At 37.7% G+C, this 22374-nt stretch overlaps 1 protein-coding gene across 1 annotated transcript in view; it reads left to right on the plus strand.

Moving 5' to 3' along the window:
* The window catches only part of LOC122801175 (calsyntenin-2-like), a 2452991-nt gene that overhangs the window by 295304 nt on the left and 2135313 nt on the right, over nucleotides 1–22374 (plus strand). The gene's annotated exons all lie outside the window — the stretch shown is intronic.

Here is a 22374-nt window from a genome sequence, read left to right on the forward strand (position 1 = left end):
CATCTGCATACAGTAGCTTTGTTGATCTGTCCCTTCCGACCTGTTTGCTAATGTAGTCCAGCAACAGTATGAATAGCAGTGGGTTCAGAGCTGAACCCTGGTGTACACCCACTCCCACTGGGAACCCCTTTTTGAGGCCAAATACTGTTCATACTTCAGTCACTGGGTTGTTGTACATAGCCTGCACTAATTCTACCAATGTTTCCGAGACTTCAGACCAGTGCAGTCCTATCCAGATCAGCTTTCTTGGGACCTTGTCATATGCTTTCTCCAAGTCTAGTAATGCCCAGGTGGACTCTTTCCTCATCTGTAGCTTCTTCTCAAGTATCTGTCTCACTGCAAACATTGGGTCAATTGTGCTGCATTCTGATCTGAATCTGAATTGCTCAGCTCCCATCTTACATTCTACTACTTTGCGTATCCGTTTATCAATCACCCTCTTGTGCCTTGTGAGCTTGCCCAGTATAATCATGTAGTAGATGCACTCCATTTATGAACAGAGACCGTGAATTACTGAAATGTCATCAGATCTGCGTTGTCATTTGTTACTTGTGTATTCTGAGTGCTGTTATATTACTGTTTATGATGTACATGAATTTGAAATACATGCTTGTCTAATAAATGTGTCAAGGTAATACACCCCCTATCTATGGTTGTCCAGTGGCAATAAATAGTAAAACACATCACTTTCTGTTGTACATGACACAGCAGCTGTATGGCTCATGTCTTGTTTACATAGGCTGAAGTGGAGGATGCAGCATGGCAGTCAGTTATCATACATGCATTTCTTATGTATGCATGTCATGTTCAATAACGGCAGTGTGTGCGAATAGCCCCTAATGTAGCCACTGTCCTTGCTAATGGATATCTTAATTCGGCATGTTATCAACATTATTATCAAATTTACTTCCTTTCTTACAATCTTGCATTGTGTTCACATCTGTTGTTAGCATGAACATTTTTAGTTATGGATATGGGTAAGCAAGTACAACAGGATTATTGATTATTACCATCAGTATGATGGAGTTTAGTTTACATTGTGTGCTCATGCTACTCCCTGCCTGTAGTCAGAACTATTATGTGAGTATGTACGGACAGCTTATATGAAGTAAGGGCGAGAGGATTATAAAAGTTAGATGCAGGTGACATGAAATTGGGAGAATGTACATAGAATACAATGTTAATAGTGCAGACATAAGTACCAGGGGACAGTAAATGGGAAAATGTACTCAGTTAATATATTCAGATGTGATGATGTCACAAAGAAATGTTTTCAACAGAAAGTTGTCCATATTGATGGTAATATAGCAATAACCCATGTCTGGGTGTGGGTAATGCTAGATTTACCCACGATTGACGTGGTTTGGTCACAAGGGCGAAGCCCGAGTGGCCAAACAGAGCCAACTGTGGGTAAATCCAGCATTACCCACACCCAGAAGTGGGTTATTGCTATTATACAATGACAGTATTTAAGAAAAAAATAATTACTTTTCTTAAATAATGGCATTGTATAATGCCTCCTTGCTGCCTTCCACAGCTGTCTGGTATTCCGTGGCAGTTCTGATGTACTGCACATGTGCATGCCTACGCAGTACATCTGAACTGTGGGCAAAAGCAACGGAGAAAGCAAGATCTCCGTTGCTTTTTACAAACAGTTTTCGCTATGTTAAATGGGTTTAACATAGTGATTCAGCTTTAAAAAAAGCAACGGAGAATCTCCGTTGCTTTTTTATAAAGCTGTCTCGGTATGTTAAACCCATTTAACATAGCGAGACAGTTTTGAACAAAGCAACGGAGAAAGCAAGATCTCTGTTGCTTTTTACAAACTGTTTCGCTATGTTAAATGGGTTTAACATAGCGAGACAGCTTTAAAAAAAGCAACAGAGAATCTCCATTGCTTTTTTTAAAGCTGTCTCGGTATGTTAAACCCATTTAACATAGCGAGACAGTTTTGAACAAAGTAACGGAGAAAGCAAGATCTCCGTTGCATTTTACAAACTGTCTCACTATGTTAAAGGAGTTTAACATAGCGAGACAGCTTAAAAGAAATTTTTAAAGCTGTCTCGCTATGTTAAACTCATTTAACATAGCGAAACAGTGTGAAAAAAGAGTTATAGTAATGGAAAAAGTCCGGGCAACCGGACCTTTTTCCATTACTATAACTCTGATTTACAATGTGCACACTGACCAATCAGCATGCACATTTTTGAATATTAATGGGGGGGAGTTGTATAATAATAAATAATCAATCCTGTTCTGCTTCCCCATGTACATAACTAAAAATGGTCATGCTACATTGTGTGCTCATGCTTCACGGAGGCACAGTGGTGCAGTGGTTAGGGTTGTCACCTCACAGCAAGAGGTTCTCCAGTTTGATTCTCGACTGGTGTGCCTTCTGTGCAGTCTGCATGTCCTCCCTGCGGTCGCGTGGGTTTTCTCCCACAATCCCAAGACATGATGCAGGTGGACTGGACATTCTAAATTGGTTGTGTGTGTGTGTGTGTGTGTGTGTGTGTGTGTGTGTGTGTGTGTGTGTGTGTGTGTGTGTGCGTGCGCGCGCATGTGTGTGTGTGTGTGTGTGTGTGTGTGTGTGTGTGTGTGTGTGTGTGTGTGAGTGCATTCTATGGAAGGTTGAGTGCTGGTCTGGCAACTCAACACGATAAAACTCTACTGCCACTTGTTCTTTGGACCATAGATCGGCTGTGGAGACCTGTAATGGGAGTAGCCAAAAGGAGAAGAAGAAGCTCATGTTTATCAGCACTGTTTCATCACTACTAGAACTGCTTCTGGCCATGAAGAGATGCTTGTAAAAATATAAGAGTGAAGTATACATGATTATTAATGAATCCCAGGAAAAATGTCCTAAATGACATATGCTTAAACATGCAATGCAAATAAAATCATTTTTTTCTGTGAGAGAATCCACCAGTGAAATGGGAGATCCGCAGCCCTCTATCACTTAGTATAATTCTATGCTCAGTATATCTTTGGGAAAGAAATGCCGTGACTACATAGTATCAAAGGCTTTCAACTGGCTACAATGATCCATGGTGTCCACACAGATGTTTTTCCTGCTAATGGCAAGACTTTGTTATCTGCAAGTAAATTTCAAACATGTTTTGTGAAAATCAGTGATGTGTTTCAAATTTTAAAAATGCATAAGTGATAATGACTTGAACTTCAGCTCTTCTTATTATAGTTGCATACTTATTAGATTTCAAATTATTATTAGTTGCTGTCTAGTTAACAATATATTTAGTTTTAAACTAAATGAGACATGGTATAGTAACATTTAATGTTCTCCTCTACTTAGTATAGATAGGAAGTGTGTATTCATAGATGTAACACAAAGATCTACAGAATATAATGTTTAAAACCTACACAGTTCACTACTTGTGAGCATTTGGATAACTATAACTAGTGTGTGTGTGTGTGCGTGTGTGTGCGTGTGTGTGCGTGTGTGTGTGTGTTTATGGGAGTTTAGCAATGTTGAAATGTCTTGTCACTGATCCATTTTAGTTGTTTAAGATGGAATTAATCCTGCAATGTCATCACTGCTGAGATTCACTGTTTGCTTGTGTTTGGATACTGTGTGTGTGTGTGTGTGTGTGTGTGTGTGTGTGTGTGTGTGTGTGTGTGTGTGTGTGATTGTCTGTTTACAGCAGTCTAATGTCTTACCACTAATCCATTTTACTTGTTTGAAATGAAATTAATCCTGCAGTGTCATCACTGCTGGAATTCCCAGTTTCCAGAATTGTGCCAGCTTCCTGTCACACTGCCCTTCATGACAGGAGAGTTTTCACCCTGATAATCCAAAAATGAACAAAGTAAAGGTAAGGAAAGTAAAATCTCCATCTGAATATTGAGTAAAATGTCCTTTTGATTTTTTTTTTTTTTTTATTTTATTTATCATTTGTTGACCGGGAAAGTCCGACTAGGTTCCACAGAGCCTGTTTTCAGCGGAGGCCCGGGGAGAAATTCTCCAGATGCATGTCTTTGGAATGTATTTTGATGGCAAGACTAGTAGGTGCATTTTTTTATGAAAGCCGTTTTTCTGTTTGTCCATACTCACCAAAACATATCTTTATGTAATCAACGTTTAAATTTAGCTTGAAATGTGTAGAGTTTTGTTGCACCATAATTTGCCTAAATAATGTTATTTTATATAGACTGCATTTATTTATTTCTTCTAATTTCACATGTGACTCATACTCCCTGCTCTTATGTACAATTGCACTAGCAGTGAAACTTATTTCCCATAGCTACCCCTCTGGGGTATCATTCTACATTAGAGGTTGTACTGTTTTTTTCCATTAAAATGTACTTTGGGCATTTAGTTTTCTGTAAATTAAGAACATACGACACATTACAGAATTTGACTGGAGAGCTAACCTCTATTTGAGATCAGCAGTGCCCCTTGTGGCATGCAATGTTTCTCACAAGTTGTTCTTTAGCCGTCATTAATATGTGCTTTAGGATTAGGAAGATAATTTGCCTTGAAGTGCAGCATATATCTGTGAACCTCGCAATACAGTTCTAATCCCAGAGTGGCCACTTACAGCAGGATTGCCTGATGTTGTGTGTAATTTCAGTGTCTAACCGATTCCTCTGACAGTTGATAGCATTGGTGTGCAAAATAACTTCTACTCTTTGGCTCTTTTTATTCTTTCTTCTTGAACTGAAATACTGCAGGATAGTTCCTGTTTGCATCAATATTATTTCATCACTCTGTACAAAAGTCAGTGCTGACTTTAACCAGTCATTGTTGAAGTCTATTTTCTACTGATAAGGGGCAGATGCAAGCAAACACAATCCCCTTCATTTCTTCAGATCCGTCTATGTAATTTTATTGGAATTTAGACTTAAAAGTCACAGAGACTCACCCACACACACACTCATATAGTCAGACACACACACACACACACACACACACACACACACACACACACACACATGCAGATGCACACACACACACACACACACACACACACACACACACACACACACACACACACACACACACACACGCGCACACACACACACACACACACACACACACACACACACACTCAAACACACACACACAGTCACACACACACAAACAATATATTGACTAGACACCAATCATACCTCTCAACTGTACCGAATTCCTCGGTAAATACCGGTTTTGTGGGCAAAATATTGGGGTGCCACAAATTCCCGAGTGGCCCCTTTAATTTCTGAATTTCCCAGGTTTTTTCTATATATTTTTTTTTGAGGCATTTGCTCATGATGTCATCATGTGCGTACGCGATGATGTCAGCTTCATGAAGCAGGCAGACAGCCTGTCAGAATGTCGAGCCCTTCATTGTTATTTCATTTAATCTAACTTGCTCCAGAGGTGCATGTTTTATTCAGGTACAGTGCAACACAGCATAAAGCATATCTTTATTCCGGCTCCCGGTAAGGCAAAAAAGGCTTAAGGCTTATTTCCGTCATGGTTGGGATTCGCAAAAAGTAAGCTTGCATTTCTTACTGACTGAGTGAGTTGTTGTAATTTAAAAGATAAGCAGGTGTGAGGGAGGGAGAGGGTAGTTGACATTGTAGTTTGCACAGAAAGCCATCTCTTCCCTTATAAACCATTCCCCACCCCATCTTGGCAAGTAACGGTGCAGTCATTTTCCAGGTGAATACATTGTAAGATAGTGGAGCAGCAAGCCGCAGCATGATAGAGTTATGCAACTGGATAGTAATATATAATAATAATAATAATTTACAATGTGTTTTGAGCTGTTTTGAAAAGCTTTGTGGCTGTGGGAAAGGCAGTCTTATTTAGTGCAGCTGTGTACACATGCATACATGTGCACAGTTGTAGGTGTTTTGGTCTTGCAGCTCATTAGTCTTACAGGGTTTGCAAGCTGTAAATTTTCCCATTCAGCAATGAGGGCAGAATTTACTCAAAGACAGCGTGCCAAATATTACTGGCAAGATAACAAAAAAGCAGGGTGGCTAATATGCTTGTGTATATTCAAGCCGTTTGAACTTCTGTGATAAGTGATATCCATAATGTTCCGTATTCTAAAAAAAGAGCAAAATTGACCATAGCATACACTTTTAAAAGTTGTAAAAGTTCAAACCGAGCTGCTGACTCCCCTATCGAATCAAAAAGGATGTTATTCTCATGCTAGCAAGGCCAAGAGCACCTAATACAGTAAGTTGCCTTGGCAACAAATAGAGTGGTTATGGGAAGTGGTCAGAGTAAAAGCAGAGCAACGCCAACATACTCTGACAAAACTGACATCTGTAATGGCTGTAATGGGATTGGCATAACTTTTTCAGTATGTCGTTAGATGAGGGTCTTGAAGATTTTGTATTAGGAGCTGTGCGGCAGGTTTGTTGCTTCAAAATGATGGTATGTGACTATATAGATAGATACTTGTCATTTCAAATAAATGCTGAATCTGCGTATATGTAGATCATTTAAAGATGGCTAAATCCTGGTGTGTAACCCGATTTAATAGACCAATAGACAAAGTCACTAGTACCCCTTTATGTGAGTTTATTTTCAGAACTGCTATGACGAAAGCCTTAATTGTGCGGCCAGAAATTTTAGGTTTGTACATTAAGATCCTGCACCTTTCCAGGATGACTACGCTTTGATCTGTGGCATGAGTGCCCTTTTAAGAATTTGTTAGCTTTTTCATTGCTGAAAAGGGCTTGTGTTCAGCCACTCCTGAAAGACTGAATGGAAACTAGAAGGGTCAACCCTCGCATTGGCATTTTTGTATACAGAGAAAATTAGTTGTAGCAAAATAAGTGAAATAAAACCATGTACACCTTAGATTTTTTGCTAGGACGCATTCTTTCTTGCATTATACTAAATATTTTCTTGGGTCAAAGCATATATTGTCTTATGTCTTTTGTGTGAGAGAAACTTAACTGAAATGAGAAACAGCAGTCTGCAGAAGTGTATTGTTTTTCTGTTAAGCTTCTAGTTCTGGAGCAGAAAGTGTATTGCTTTTTTCTGGTCAAGCTGAAATGGCAGAAGTTCTTATGTGTGAGAGAAACACTCTTAAGCTGAAATGAGGACGGCAGTCTGCAGAAGTGTATTTTTCTTTTAAGCTAGCTTCAAATTATTTGTGTGTGGTATTGCTTACTGCAGATGGCTAATACTTGTGGTCTGTTCCTCTTAAAATTTGTGGTTTTCTAGCAAATCAGTGAGAACTGAATTCACTAAATTAATGATAGCTATTTAAGTTTCAGTCTTTCTATCTTTCAGAAAATGCATGGTAACACAAAACATTTTATTCTAACAACTTTTCTAGGATTATACAAGCAATGTTTATGTGTTCCTTGTTTTGGGCCTCCCCCCCCCCAATAAATGTTGACTTTTTCCGGGTTTCTTGAGCTGTATAGTTCTTCAAGGGGGGGAGATGTTTAGTGCTGCTTATGCCATGTCAGTGTTAATAGCACAACAGGTAGAATACTTGTTTTTGATGCAGAAGGCTGTGGGTTTTACTCCCACAGTATCTAGATGGATTGCTGATACTGCACTGTGCACTTTTAAAGGGGATGGATTATACAGTCCTGAGAATGTCCTTTTTGGCAGAGATATCTAGTAACTATGAACCTGTTATCAGTTTGCCACCCATTCCCTATTGCAAAATCACTAGCTTATCATTTTTTTAACATAACATATGCAATTTATTGCTCAAGGGCAACAGGCACTTTATTTTTAGATGAAGCAATGAAATATAAAGTTATATAGTTTGCTAGTAGCAACCTCTTCCTTAGTTACAGACCTCTTTAATGTGGAATTATTTAGATGACTTTTACTTCTGCAGAGATTGTGCATATTTACTGATACTGGTGGATTATAGAAGTTTGAGTAGACTTTTATGATGGACATGTTCTAAATTGGGCAGTTTTGTCATTATTGGTTCATGCATTTTGTTTAATTGCGTACCGAAAAAAATGTTCAAAACAATACATTGAAAACATGCTGTAAGTGTGCTGTGTTATACAAGGAAAATTATTTAATACAATCAGGAAGGTGTAGGTATATCAAAGAACACGTTTATGTTTCTTGTGCAAGGGGCCTATGATTTGTAAACAGCCCAAAGGTAATCTTTATCCACCACTGTTCAGATGCATTTTCTTTGAATGTGAGTTTCAATGCTGTTTCAATGAATATGAGTTTCAAGGGCAAAGATGTTTTAATGCTAAGTCTATTTTCATTGTGAGACCGTATTGCTTTGTTTAGCAGATGTCTTAGTGTTTCTGCTATAAAATGTAAAATAAAAGTTTTAAATGAAATCCAAGTAATCATTGGAAAAGTAAAGCAGTGTGCACATTGTAGTGTTTATGGTAAATGTGGTAAACTAGCCAAGTAATGGAACATTGGAATGGCTGCAGGGGGGAGGGCTGTGTATGTGGGGCCCCATTCGACCATGATTTTGTGAGGGGGTGAAGGGCGGAAAACTCAGACAGCCCCAGGCAGCACAAATTCTAGCTATGCCATTGATTAGTTGGTCATGGAGTATGACTTTTGGAAGTCCTAGCAAACTAGAATATTCTTTTGCTAAGATTAGTATACTGCCTACCATTAAATGCCCTGCTTTTACCACAAAACCCAGGTGGGTCACCAAAAACAAAATCTTAAGATTCATTTTCTCCCTTCCCAGTAAATATAATTGCTACACATTAAAACAATGGTTATCATTTACTACAGGGTCTGGGGCCATATTTTAGTTGTCTGTTATTCACTTTGCATTTGAAAGTTGGTATCCCACAATTCCACTGGAGTGGGAGGGGTTACATAATTATGTATGCAAATTTATGCTAACCAGTGTGCAGATTTGTACCTATTTTTCATGGGCCTTTGTCCAGATTTTTGATGTTTCCAGGTTGAGAGGTATGACACCAAGCCTAAGCAGAATTTTGCCTCTTATATATTCATGTTTAAGTGGAACGTAGTATACTATCACCCATGGTAACTAGTATGGAAAACAGACAGATATAAATAAAATGTGTCAAAAAATCTTACTTCATATTTTTCTGTCAGCAACTAAAAATAAATCTTTATACTGTCGCCCCACTTTCCATGTCTTGATATGAGATGAGTGGTTCTTCTGGTCTTTGTTGAGTTAACTCTTGTCCATTAAACTCCCAAATACTGGAGCCACAACATTTTGGTTACTGTTGTGCAGTTCAAAGTCAGCAAGGTATTTACAGACATTTAAATAATATTACTGTGAATTCACAGAATGGGAAGAGACTTACACAGCTTAGGGTAAGCAAAATGCTGGGAAGGCATATGTAGAAAAGCAAATACTATGTTATGAACCCGCAGTATTATTAAATAGCGGAAAGAGGAAGTGGATGCTCCTTCTTCACAATCTTCATCTTCATTATGCTACTGACTTACCTATGACTCACTGATGCAGACAACAATCGTAAAAGACATCATTTTTTTTCCTCTTAGTTAAAATCTGATTGCTATCTTAGACATGGTATTACTTTAGACAGTTTGGCATTAATTATTTCTTATTTTGGAAGCTGAAGAGATGAATGATAACAGTTTGACTACACTTATTTTGTGATTCATCAGTACATTTGGTAAGCGGTTCTAGTCCTGAGCTGGAATCTGAAGAACATGGCTAGGATGCATTGGCCTTAAGATGAAAGTAAATGTTACATTAGTTTTCCTTCTGAGTGCACTGGAATATCCAGTTGATTCTTTTTAATTTCTCCAAGAGTTTTGGGTTTCTAATACCATGGTGGGAATGGACTCCATTCCTAAGTCAAAGTACAAATAAAGTTCATGAAATTAGTATTGTTTCAATCTTTGATTTCAGCCAGAAGTGCTCTTTGCAGCACCTGCAATGTGCCCAGTAATGACTCCTTCTGCAATTCGTACAAGGTTACATGTATTGGTAACATATCTAAATATGATTATAGATTCTTTTTTATAAGACCCATTGCTCCTACTGCTATTGGAACTGTCTGAGTATCTTTCTTCCACACTACTGTCATTTCTGCCTGCAGATCCTGATATTTTATGACTTTGTGTCCCTCTGTACACAAGACACTGTAGTCATTGGGTGTGGTGATTTCAATTATCAATGTTACTTTTGTCTTCTTTTCATGCACCACTATATGTGGTCTTCTAGCATCTGTTTTTTGAACTGTTGGTGATGGATGATCCCATGTGATGTAAACTTCATAATTTTCTAAGATGCTTTGTGGCTCATGTTTCCAGTGTTTTTCAGCCCCTTCAATACCATAATTTTTGTACAATCTCTAGTGCAACAATCTTGCCACATTATTATGCCTTTCAGTATACAGTCCTTCTGCCATTAGTATGTCACAGCCAGCAACAAGGTGTGTGACTGTTACCAATTCAGTTTTACAAAACCTACATTTGTCTGTTTCTTACACATGTTCAGTGGACCTTGTAAACCGATGAGTATGCAGCCCACTATCTTGGAACGCCAATATTAACCTTTCATCTCCTGGATTTGCCTCTCCATAACCATTCCTGCATTTGTTCCTGATCAACATGAGGTTCTTCCAGAAGTTTTCTATACTTGCAACTATATTTATGCATTTTCCACATTTCTTGCCTTCTCATCTGGTCCTTCATCTTACATTCTTTCTTTTGTTTTTTGGCACATTCAGTTGCTGCCTGACTTTTTTCTACTTCTGGTTTGATTTCCATCCAACAAAGAATACCGACCCAACTACCTTCACCATATTCTTTGCCAACAGGACCCCCATCTCTCCAGTCCATTGGCCAAGCTTCTAGGGATTACAATTGACCAACAATTAAAATTCAACAAATAAATATTCCTGATGATTACCAAAGTTCACAAAAAACTAGGAGCCCAATACCGCTGCAATAAGTACCTTACCTCTGAATCATGAATTGCCATAGCCCGAACCCATCTCCTAATGACTTTACTATATGAATGTCCAGTTCTAACAAATCTAAATAAAACCAAGTTCAATAAACTCTGGACTTGCGACCACAAAATCAACAGATTAGCTACCAGCTCCAAATGTCGTTCCCACCACTGTCATTCCCTAATTGCTCTACACTGCCTTGAGTTCACCAATCTATTACATTTCAATCAAATCAACCTGGCCCGTAAAATTCTTTACTATCCAGGAAAATAAACCCTGCCCTATCTGGACTTCTAAACTTCTACACTTCAAATAGACAACTACGCTCCACCAATAAAGCTCTTATTGAAAACAATCCCATGCAAAAACAGCTGCGGTGAATCCCTCTTCCCTAACGAAGTTGCTAACATATGGAATAGTCTTCCTCCCAATATTAGATTACAAAAAAATGCTTCCACTTTCAAGAAAGTACTGAAGTCACACCTTCTCACCAACAGACTATGTAACTGCAACGCACCACCTTCAATTCTCACCATACAGTAGTAGTACTGCTTCCTTAAGCCATTCATCCTATGTGACAACATGGTGACTCCCTTTAAATTCTCTTGAATGCTGCTTGCTACAATGCATATATCTAAATAGCTTACTCATGTACTTCTATTATTGTCTTATGCTCTACTTAGCTACTAGTCATGTATCTTATGTATTCTATCTCTCCCTGCAAAACTGTTGCACCTTGCACTACAAGGTTTAACAATTCTTCTGTAACTGTTACTGTTTACACTAATAATGGTAACTGCTGTACTTGTGGAGCTTTTCTCTCCAGGCCCCTGCTGAAAACAGACACTAGTTGTCCAGTCAGACAATCCCGGTAAACAAATGTCAGATAAATAAATTAATTAATTAATTCCCATTCCTGCTTGACACTGATATGCTTCTGCTAGATTAAGTAGAGAAGTCATCTTAGATTTATTCTCTTCATATTTCAAAACTTTCACTACGTTTGGCTATTGTGAGGTCAGCATATATGTGTGGAGTCCCATGATAGCAGATCTACACATGTAATCAATTTCAAGGAGGCCCATCCCTCCTTCGGAATGGGGAACATATAATCTTGGTACACACTGATTTTTATAAATCATTTGGTGAGCATGAAGCGTCCTTTTTGTTTTTCTATCTAATCTGTCCAACATGTTTTGGGGCTAGTCAGTCACTCCAAATCTGTAAGTTAGGACAGGAAGAGCAAATTGGTTTATTGCTTGGATTTTGTTCCTAGATGTCAACACCATTTTTGGGATTAATTTAAGTCTTCTAAAGTGTTCCTTCCTAAGTTTTATTCACATTTCTTCATGCTTTACTGTTGATCCTACATCAGTTCCCAAATATTTATACACTCACTCTTGCTGATGTTATTTTATATCACATTCTTGTCCAAAACTGATGTTTTCTTGGAGCTGCAGTTTTCCTGCTTTAAAGGTTGCTTTTGCAGATTCATCAAGACCAGATGACATTCTTGTATCATCTGAAAAATTTTGATAACTTGCAGTTGTGCTTTCAGGTCCTTATTTTATTTATTTATTTTACATTTGTTAACCAGGTTAGTCTGGCTGAGCTTTTGGCTCATTTTCAGCAGAGACCCGGGGAGAAAAGCTCCTCAGGACTAAAAAACAATTTATTACATTTTACTAACATTGTAGTAACAATCAGCTATAGGATCTTACAAGCAGAGACCTGGAGAGAAAAAAGCTCCTCAGGCAATTCAGTTATACAGAATATTAACAATTGGCAGACAAGTGTGTGAGTTGTTACAAACAAGGTTTTAAACAATTAGCAGAAGAAAATGTGACTAGTTACAATATTATTTAAGCTGCTTAGAGCAAAACGAGTTAATAGTTAGGCAGATGCTTATTTAAAGTGGGTAGGATCTAGTTGTATAGGAGGTTGGAAACAAGAAAGGAAAGTAAGAATGGCTAGTAAGAGATGTAGGGGAGGTAGAGTATAGGAGACAGACTAGACAGGTCAGTTGCTTTGAGACTGTAAGAATTAAGAGTGGTTGGAGATAGAGGAAGGGAAGAGGTAGAATAGGCAGGGGAATAGTGTTAGAGATACATTAAGAGTGAGGTGGTGAAATAGGTGAAAGGATGGTGGTTTCAGGGTGGTTGGCTACAGTGGCAAGACCACTTTGTTTTTAGGTATTTCCTTGTGGCTAATTTGAAACTTTTGCTATGCTGGAGGAATTTTATTTCCAAGGGGAGTTGGTTCCAGGCTGTAGGTGGGTTATAGTTATAGAGAAGGCAGCCTATTTTGGTTTTGGGTTTGTAGATGTCTAATAATTATTGATTTGAGCTGTGTAGTGTCCTAGCAGGGGAATATTTGGATATGATAGTGGAGAGGTTGGGGCAGAAGGAGGGTAGATAGAGGATAGAGTGGATGATTTGTAGTTGGTATAGTCGGAGCAGCTGAGGGAATTCTAGCCAGTTTAGTTGCTGTAGTGCTAAGCAGTGGTGTGACTTGTAGGTTTGGTTAGCTGCAAATCTGGCGATCTTATTATAGGTAGTTTCAAGCTTGGAAATAAGTGTAGAATTTAGGTTTGTGAATATGTGGCAGCTGTACAGGAGTGTTGGGAGTAATAAAGCCTGGGAGAGAGTTATTCGGGCAGTGTTAGTTAAGTATTTCTTGCTACAGAAAAGATATCCAAGTTTCTGATGACTTATTTTTACTGAGTTAGTAATATGGAGATCAAACTTAAGCTGATCATCTATTGTAACACCTAGCAATTTAGTACTACATTCAGCTGAGATGATAGTGTTGTTGCAGGATAAGATGGTAAATGTACTTTTGAGTGTGGTGATGCTTTTAGGGAGGAAGAGTAGGAGCTTAGTTTTTTTTGGATTAAGTATTAGTTTGTTATCACTAAGCCAAGTCTCTGTGGTGTGGAAGGATGCCTGGGTAGTTGAGTAGAGGTCAGTTGGGTTGTCAGCAATGGTTATAACAGTTGAGTCATCAGCATATTGCACAAGAGATGACTGGAGACATGAGGAGTAGAGTAAGTTGGTAAAGAGTATTGGTCCAAGTATGGACCCTTGGGGGACTCCCATTTGTACAGTGAGAGCAGAGGAGAGTGCAGAGAGCCATTTAACTGATTGCTGTCGGGTAGAGAGATAGCTGGAGAACCAGGAGATAGTAGCAGGAGAGAAATGTAAGTTAGTGAGTTTATCTAGAAGGAGTGGGTAAGAGACAGTGTCAAAGGCTTTAGAAAGGTCAAGGAATAGGCATGAGACAAGATTATTGTTATCACGAGCTAGGGAGACTATGTTAATGAATGATATGAGTGCAGTAGTTGTACTGTGCTTGGGACGGAAGCCATGCTGTGTGGGTGTGAGAAGGTTTTCCTGATAAAGGTAATGCATTACCTGCTTGTGAATGCATTTCTCTAGGATTTTTGAGAGTGTAGTGAGTATGGCAATTGGTCTGAAGTTGGATATGTCTGAGGAGTTGCCCCCTTTGTGAATGGGTAGAGTAAAGAGATTCTTCCATACAGTGGGGAGATAGGATTCAGAAATGGATCAGTTGATTAAGATGGATAGAGGATAGGCAAGATGTTCAGAGGCAATCTGCAGGAAGTAAGAGGGCAGCTTGTCAACAGATGGGGAGTAAGATTTAAGTTTAGAGAGTAATGACTTTACATAGTTAGTTCATTGATACTGCTTTTAGAGAGAAAGAGTTAGGAGGGTTTGGAAGAGGTATAGAGTTTGTGGGGGTGCTTGTGTTGTTCTGGGGGGTTTCTAATGAGCTATACAGTTTTAAATCATCAACAAAGATAAGATGAGAAGTCTTTACATTTTGTTGTTTTCTAGTAGCCAAATTATAGCCATGGCCTAAGCTGTTAAGTAGACAGCTTACTGGGTTAAGGGCAAGACAGAACAACAGCACTGACAGAGAATCACGCTGGAATATCCCCCTTTGAATTTTTATTTCTGGAATAATAATTTGTCTTTTATCATGGCTTAATTGCAAAGTGGTCTTCCACTGTTTCATGGTCACTGTAATGTAGTTGATCAGTGTAGAGTGTATCTTATACATTTTAAACACTCTTTTATCAATGAATGTGGGATACTATCAAATGCTTTTTATAGTCAATCCATGCCATACTTAGATGCTACCCCTTTTTACAGTTCTCCACTATGACTTTATTTAACAACAAATGATCCTTTGTTCCATATGACTTTTTTTTATTCCCCTTTTGTTCTATTGCCATAATTGAGTTTTCTTCTAAATAACTATAAACTTTGTCAGCATCAATTCCAGTGTATAGTTTATATGTCGTTGGAAGGCAAGTTATTGGTCTATAATTTTTAGGATAGCTTGCAGGTTCACTCTTAAGTAGTAGCATTGTTTTTCCTGTTGTTAGCCAGGTTGGTGCCTGTTCAAGGTGTGCATATAAATAGTTCTTACTCATAGCTAAATCTCCGTGCAAAGATATTAATTCTTTTAACCAGAAGTTAGGTACTGCATCTGGGCCGGGGGGTTTCCAATTGGAGGCTTTTCTTAACTTTGTTTCAATTTCTCTGGATGTTACTTCATCCCATTTCATATCCTGTACCTTCAAACTTCTTATTCTTTCTTTTACTTTTTCTATCCATTTAGCATCTTTGTTATGTTCCACAAGATCTTCATAAATACTTCTCCAAAATGTATCTATTTCTTTTTTTTTTTGTAGTCTTTCAATTCCTTTTACCTTGTTTCCCAACTCTATAAAACTTTATTGAGTCATCAATAAATTGCTTATTTTGTACCTTTCCCTTATATTTATCAGTGTATCTTCTAAGTTTTACCACCTGTGCCAAGTTTTTAGCTTATTTGTGATTGTGCATGATAGATCCTGGTCTGTTCTAATACTGCTCATTGCTTTTATCCTATCTTTCTTAGTATTTTTGTTTATCTGTTCCCTCTTCTATACTCTTCTAACAGTGGCATGTCTTGTCTTAATTGCTTTATAGTTTTCTCTATTCAATACTTCCATGATGGTATTCGATTTCTCCCCTTCCTTTCCCTCACTACCCTGTGTTCTTGCAGTAGGACTTTATCAGTTATTGATTTAGCTGCAAAGTAATATATCCTGTTTACTTCTGTTATATCGCATCTCTGTGGATAGTCCTAATTACTGTGTTCATTTGTTTTATCAACCTTCTTTTTGTGTTTTATTGACCTGCAGTCTAGTTCTTGCATTGATCTTAATATGTCTATCTAGCTCTGTTAAACCAAGCAACTCTTTTCTTAGCTTGTTTTCTTCTAAACGGAGATACATTTTTTATTTTCCATTTCCTACGGGCATTCTATAGAAAGTTCTAAAGCATTTTCCTGTGGCACATTCTCTTCAGTTTCATCCTGTGCCATCCATTGCTCTGTCATATGGGAACTCACTGGCCTATCACTCCTCAACATTGACTGCATCAGAGTTTCCACAGTTTCCTGTTCCTTCCCTTGCTGTCCAGCTTCAAGTGAATGTTTATACTGGTTTCCTGTGGAAGGCTCCAAAATATTTTGTTCCTTTCTTTCTTTGCCCTTTTGTCCTTATCTTTGTTCTTTTTTGTTTGATGTAATAGATGTATAGGCAGTTTTGTTATGGAGTATGAACATGTCTCTAATGTGATGTCTTGCATACCATGTCCTGTAAAACAGAGGTCATATATTTATTACAATTTCAACTCTGTTTACAAAACAAAAACAATCAAAACACAGAAAATGCCCAGTGCAAAGAATCTTTTCTATTTAATGGATCACTTAGCCATTTTTGCAGGTCAGCAGTTGTGATGCTATTTAATTGCATGACACAAAAATTGCTGGTCCTGGGACTCACACTAAGGCAATATGTGAAACAAATTTTCTTGGGGGAAATGAACTTTAAAAATAATGCACCCACTGATATATTTCAGCAGTTCTTTACTAGAGGGCCTGCAGCTTCTATTGCTATGGTATAACCTGTCAGAGAGAGTGCATGCATAAGAGGCAAAGAGTGCATTCATCCACAGACACCAGACGTACATACACAAATGCTTGTACATATAGCGCGCGCACACACACACACACACACACACACACACACACACACACACACACACACACACACACACACACACACACACACACACACACACACACACACACGTACATGCATACAGACATACACATGTAAACATGAACGCACACTTTGAAACACACATAATAGCAAGCATACACACATCTCAAACACACACACACACTCACACACACACACACACACACACACACACACACACACACACACACACACACACACACACACACACACACACACACACACACACACACACACACACGGACATGCATCTCTTAAAGGGACAGGGAACACTATATTACTTGTTTTATTTTAATAAGTACCATTTGTATAATTCAGTTTTTGCTTTGAGGAGATGAAAATAAGGGATAGACAGAAATTTGACTGGATACTTGCCAATGGTGCTGAATAAAAAAAAAAAAGAAATACAAACTACATTTTTGTATTCTGTAGAAATGTCAAATTCTAGTTCATCAAATTGATCAAAGTAGCACCTACATTGGTAGTATTTAGTTCTACTTGATTATACACACTATTTAGCTGAGAAAATCAATTACATTTTTCTGTTACATTGCACAGATACATTTAATATACACAGAAGTGAAACACTTTTTCAATAAAAAATCATTGTCATCTCCTGCTGTAAGACATTTCTGGAAAATATTCAGAGTTTGCCATGGTTATGCTTGGTTCACAGCTGAGGTATGTTTTCCCTCGGGGGTTACAATACCCTTTTGATTCATTTTACCTGCTGATTAATCCATAACACAAGCATGTTCAAGGCAGATGAAATTATAGTTGGCTACTTGACAAAAAAGGATAATTTTATAAAGCTCACAAAATAGTGTGTGAAATGTCACAAAAACAAATGATAATGAGATTTTAGAGAGAAAGCTTTTTCAGATTCATAGACTTTGTCAAAAAACTATTATCTTCTGAATTCATGTTCAGTTGAGCACTGTTCAACGTTCTCAGAAATTACAAGGATTCAGCTTCGATTATAAAGGTATTAGGTGTGTTTCCCACAAGTGTTGAAAGTATCTGTATTAGTGTGATGCATTAAAAATACTTTTAACTATATATTAAGGATCACTAGGCCAGCAAATGCAAAATTATTTACTGCATGTTTCTTTATAGTACATTTTACAATGCTAGCAGTTTACAGTGCCAGTAGATGCATCCCAATAAGCAACTGCACACATTCGTGTACGAGCGCACACACAGACACACACACACACACACACACACACACACACACACACACACACACACACACACACACCACCCCACATCACACATATGTAGAGGTCCATGGATACATACTAGGACGGTGATGTGGTGATGTGTCAGGTGTTTCAGATGCCTTGCCATGCATTCCCAAGAGGTTTATTAGTCCTAATATTTTAAGTATGATTAACCCACAGCTCTTTGTATGGTATTATAAGTACAGCTAACCCAGTGGTGGGCATACATTTACATGATGACCCTGTCTGTAAGGGTCATAGGTGCTAAACAAGGCATGATTTTGGGTTGTCTCATCCATATGTGCAGATTATGCTTGAATTGAGTAAGAGACATAGTTTGCTATATGTGAAGAGGAAGATGAATCTGGAGAAGTAGTGTTCTCTGGGGAATATATCTAATCCTCCAGCTCGTTCATTTTAAGTTACAAAAGAGCTTAAGATCTCTACAGTGGCTGTTTTTACCACTGCTGGACTTGCGGATATGCAGTAGGTCTGAAAAGATGGGGTCAGTAGAGACTCTGTAGGTGAGACAGGTATGAATAGTCTATAGGATACCAAGAAGAGGGACAGGGCTTTGAGACAGTCACTGTAGCTTTTATGATTATCTTGGTGAGAAAGTGCTGTGGTCATTCAAGTCGTGTCAGGTGTTTGAAAATCCATAATAAAATAGTCATAAAAGTTGCATCCTTACTTGTTTATCACCGCCTTTTCATAAATAATAGATTTCTCTTATTAGAAGTACAATGCTTAAACCTAAACACTAAAAGTTATTAGAAGTTCAGTACAATAAAGCTGATTGTTAGTGTCAATTCATTTTTTTTTTTAATTTGTATAGATGCTTTTGCCAGACATACACTAGGGTCTTTTAAAAAGATGGAACGTAAAATACCTCCTAAAGGAAAATTCCATCTTACATATCTGAATCTGCAACAGAAGCTGATTCTATGAACTGGTTCAAGAGAAGAAGAAAAAAAATTCCTGTCTGATGTATCAAGGCAGGTCTTTGGAACTGTCAGCAACTCCACACAAGATAATATGACCTGTCTTGTAGTGACATAAAGCCTCTGCAGCTCTTTCAGGTGTGCAGCTGTCCCTTGGAAAATTGCCTTTTGGTATGTATGAAGAGATTTTGTTGTTCCTTGCATTGTGGTTTTATAAACAGTAGAGGTGGGTCTGGGCAACTACGCCATAGGATACAAATAGTGGAGGAAAGACAGAAATCGGGAAGAGTTGAAATAGGGAGTATGATAATAGTCAAATTAAAAAAAATTTAAAAGGATATTCCTACCAGTAGCCTGTATCAGAATTTATGCAGGAGTATTTTATCTCACTGCCATTCTACATAAGAAGCAAAAATAACAAAGAAGACAATATGATCATTATGGCTACTAGCAAGGAAACACGGAGATAGAGTAGCAAAGATAAAGATACTGAAACAAGAAAAAGAGAGACAGAAGACAAGAGTTCACTAAATTCCTTTCTTCTTCTTTTGGCTTTTCCTGGTTAGGGGTTGCCACAGCGGATTACTTGTCCGCTTATGATTGACTTTATTCCAATATAAGCACATTACTGAATGAGAAAGCCATTACATTTTCATTTAATTTTTTATATACATATATATATATATACATATATATATATATATATATATATATATATATATATATACATACATATATATATATATATATATATATATATATATATATTAATACACACACATATGTGAATATATATCAGATGATCAAACCCATTTAAGTGAAAGTGCACTAAACTGAAAGTGCACTTTCGCAACAGCCGGTTCTCCAAAGTGCATTACAGTGAAGATAAGGAAATATATCCTTTTCCTCACTGTAGTGTGATCTCGCAGTTAGTATATTTAAGTAGGGGCAGTGTGGGAGGCACAGCCCCCCACATGGGGGGTTCAGGGGGGCATGCCTCCTTGCAAAATACTGTCTAAAGCAGTTTTGTTTTGTTTTTTTTTTCCGGTTCGGAGAACAGGCTTTTGCGAAAGTGCACTTTCGATGTAATGCTCTTTCACTTTAATGGGTTTCGATGTTGCTTGTTCGATATTGTGAAATTTCGATTAAGCAACACACACACATATATATATATATATATATATATATATATATGTGTATATGTGTATATATATATATATATATATATATATATATATACATATATATATATATATATATATATATATATATATACATATGGATCCCTATCACATGGTCGACAAGCCATTTGATCGACACTCATTTGGTTGACAGTTCATTTGGTCAACAAGCAGTTTTATGTGGGGGGCTTTGCCCCCAACACCCCCCCAATGTGGGGGGGCTGTGCCCCCCCCTAACTATATATATCAACTCCAGGGTCACACAACATTGGGGAGGGGGGCAAATCTGCCTGCCGACCAAATGAATTGTCGACCAAATGAGTGTCGATCAAATGGCTTGTCGACCATCTCAGGTAGACCCGTATATATATATATATATATATATATATATATACATACATACATACACACCAAAGATCCTCCTTTAAGCTGCCCATAATCAAGATCTTGAATTGTACAGTGAGATGTACTAAGGTTACGGTAAAGCTCCCAATGTGTCCCCATTTTGCATGATTGTCTGTTCCTTCTCCATTCTGCAAAAATGAAGTCAGAAATGTAAGACACTGGACTGTGTCATATTATAAAGGACCATTAACTGTTTTGTAGTTTCTCTGATAATCTTTGTTTATTTTTATAGTGGTTTCAAGAAACGTCAATGTCACCGTATGTCATACCAAATTAAGATAATATGAAAACACATTAAACTGTTTTAACCAGTTTACAAATACAGTGGTCCTTAACTTGAATGACTTGAATTTGAAAATTTCTCACATTGTGGTTTTATCAAAATGTTTTTCTTTTATTGCGTCACAAGCTGATAACATCACTATGACAAGTTAAATTTACAGTACATTTTGAGTGATATTCTACACTTTAATAGGAATTCTAACATTCTCAGACAGAAAAGTACATACAATCCAACACTCCACAGCACATTACAGGGGTATGGTGACTGTTGTGAGGATGATTTCTGGAAAAAAAATGGGCAACAAAACTAGGATATACAACGTAACAGATGAGAGGAAAGCCTTGAAAGATTTGTCAACAAATGAAGAGATACATGTAATGAAAGCAAATAAGGGGGCATAATTATCATCATGAACAAGAATGATTACACTCTGGCCATTAATAATCTTCTGAATGACAACCGTTGTTATGAGGAGACCACCACAGAGAAGATCATTAAATGTTTTTTTGACTATTGACATTGTTCATTATTTGATCTATATAGTCAAAGTGAATTTGACCTATTAAGTCAAGGAGAGATAGATCATGAAACTTATTCCTTCTTACATGTTCAACTACTGAAAATAGCCAGACTGTTTGGTATTCCAAAGGTACACAAGAACAAAACAAATCCTCCCTTTAGACCTGTTGTCGCTGCCGATCATTACAAAACAGACCCTATTTTGATTTTCTTGGACCACTTACTAAACCCTGTTGTACAGTCTTCAGAATTTAAGAGGTTCCTGGCATTTGTTGGAATTTTTGAGGGAGATTCAAGGACTAGAAATTGTGTGTGTTCCTCATTAGATGTTGTATAGAATAGAACATAAGAAGAGCATTTGTCAGGAAATACCTGCTCAGGTTCACAAATTTCAGTAACAGATTGATAAATACCATCTGCACCTTGTTCGAATTGGTATTAGACAAATGTTTCACCTTTTCTGGTAAATTCTATAAACAAAAGACAGGGAATTGCCATGGGAGCAAGAGTAGCTCCTGTCTTTGCAAATGTCATTGCATGGTGGGAGCAGAAGTATTTAGAATCCCACCACCTATTCACAAAAATTGTCTTTTGCAGAAGACACATAGATGATTTGATCTGTTTATGCAAAAGCAGTTCAGATGAGTTTCACCTATTCCACTCATTCATCAATGACAGCACTTTCTTTTTGAAGTTTACAATGACTGGCTTTGGGAGAATGATCAATTATTTGGACATTACCCTGCCTTTGGATGTTGTGAATCAAGTTGAAAGTAAAATCTTCAGAAGGGACACTTTTGTCAACCAGTATTTACACAAT

The sequence above is a fragment of the Protopterus annectens genome, chromosome 4.part1 (assembly GCF_019279795.1).
Source record: "Protopterus annectens isolate FY-2018-M chromosome 4.part1, PAN1.0, whole genome shotgun sequence".
Lineage (NCBI taxonomy): Eukaryota > Metazoa > Chordata > Ceratodontiformes > Protopteridae > Protopterus > Protopterus annectens.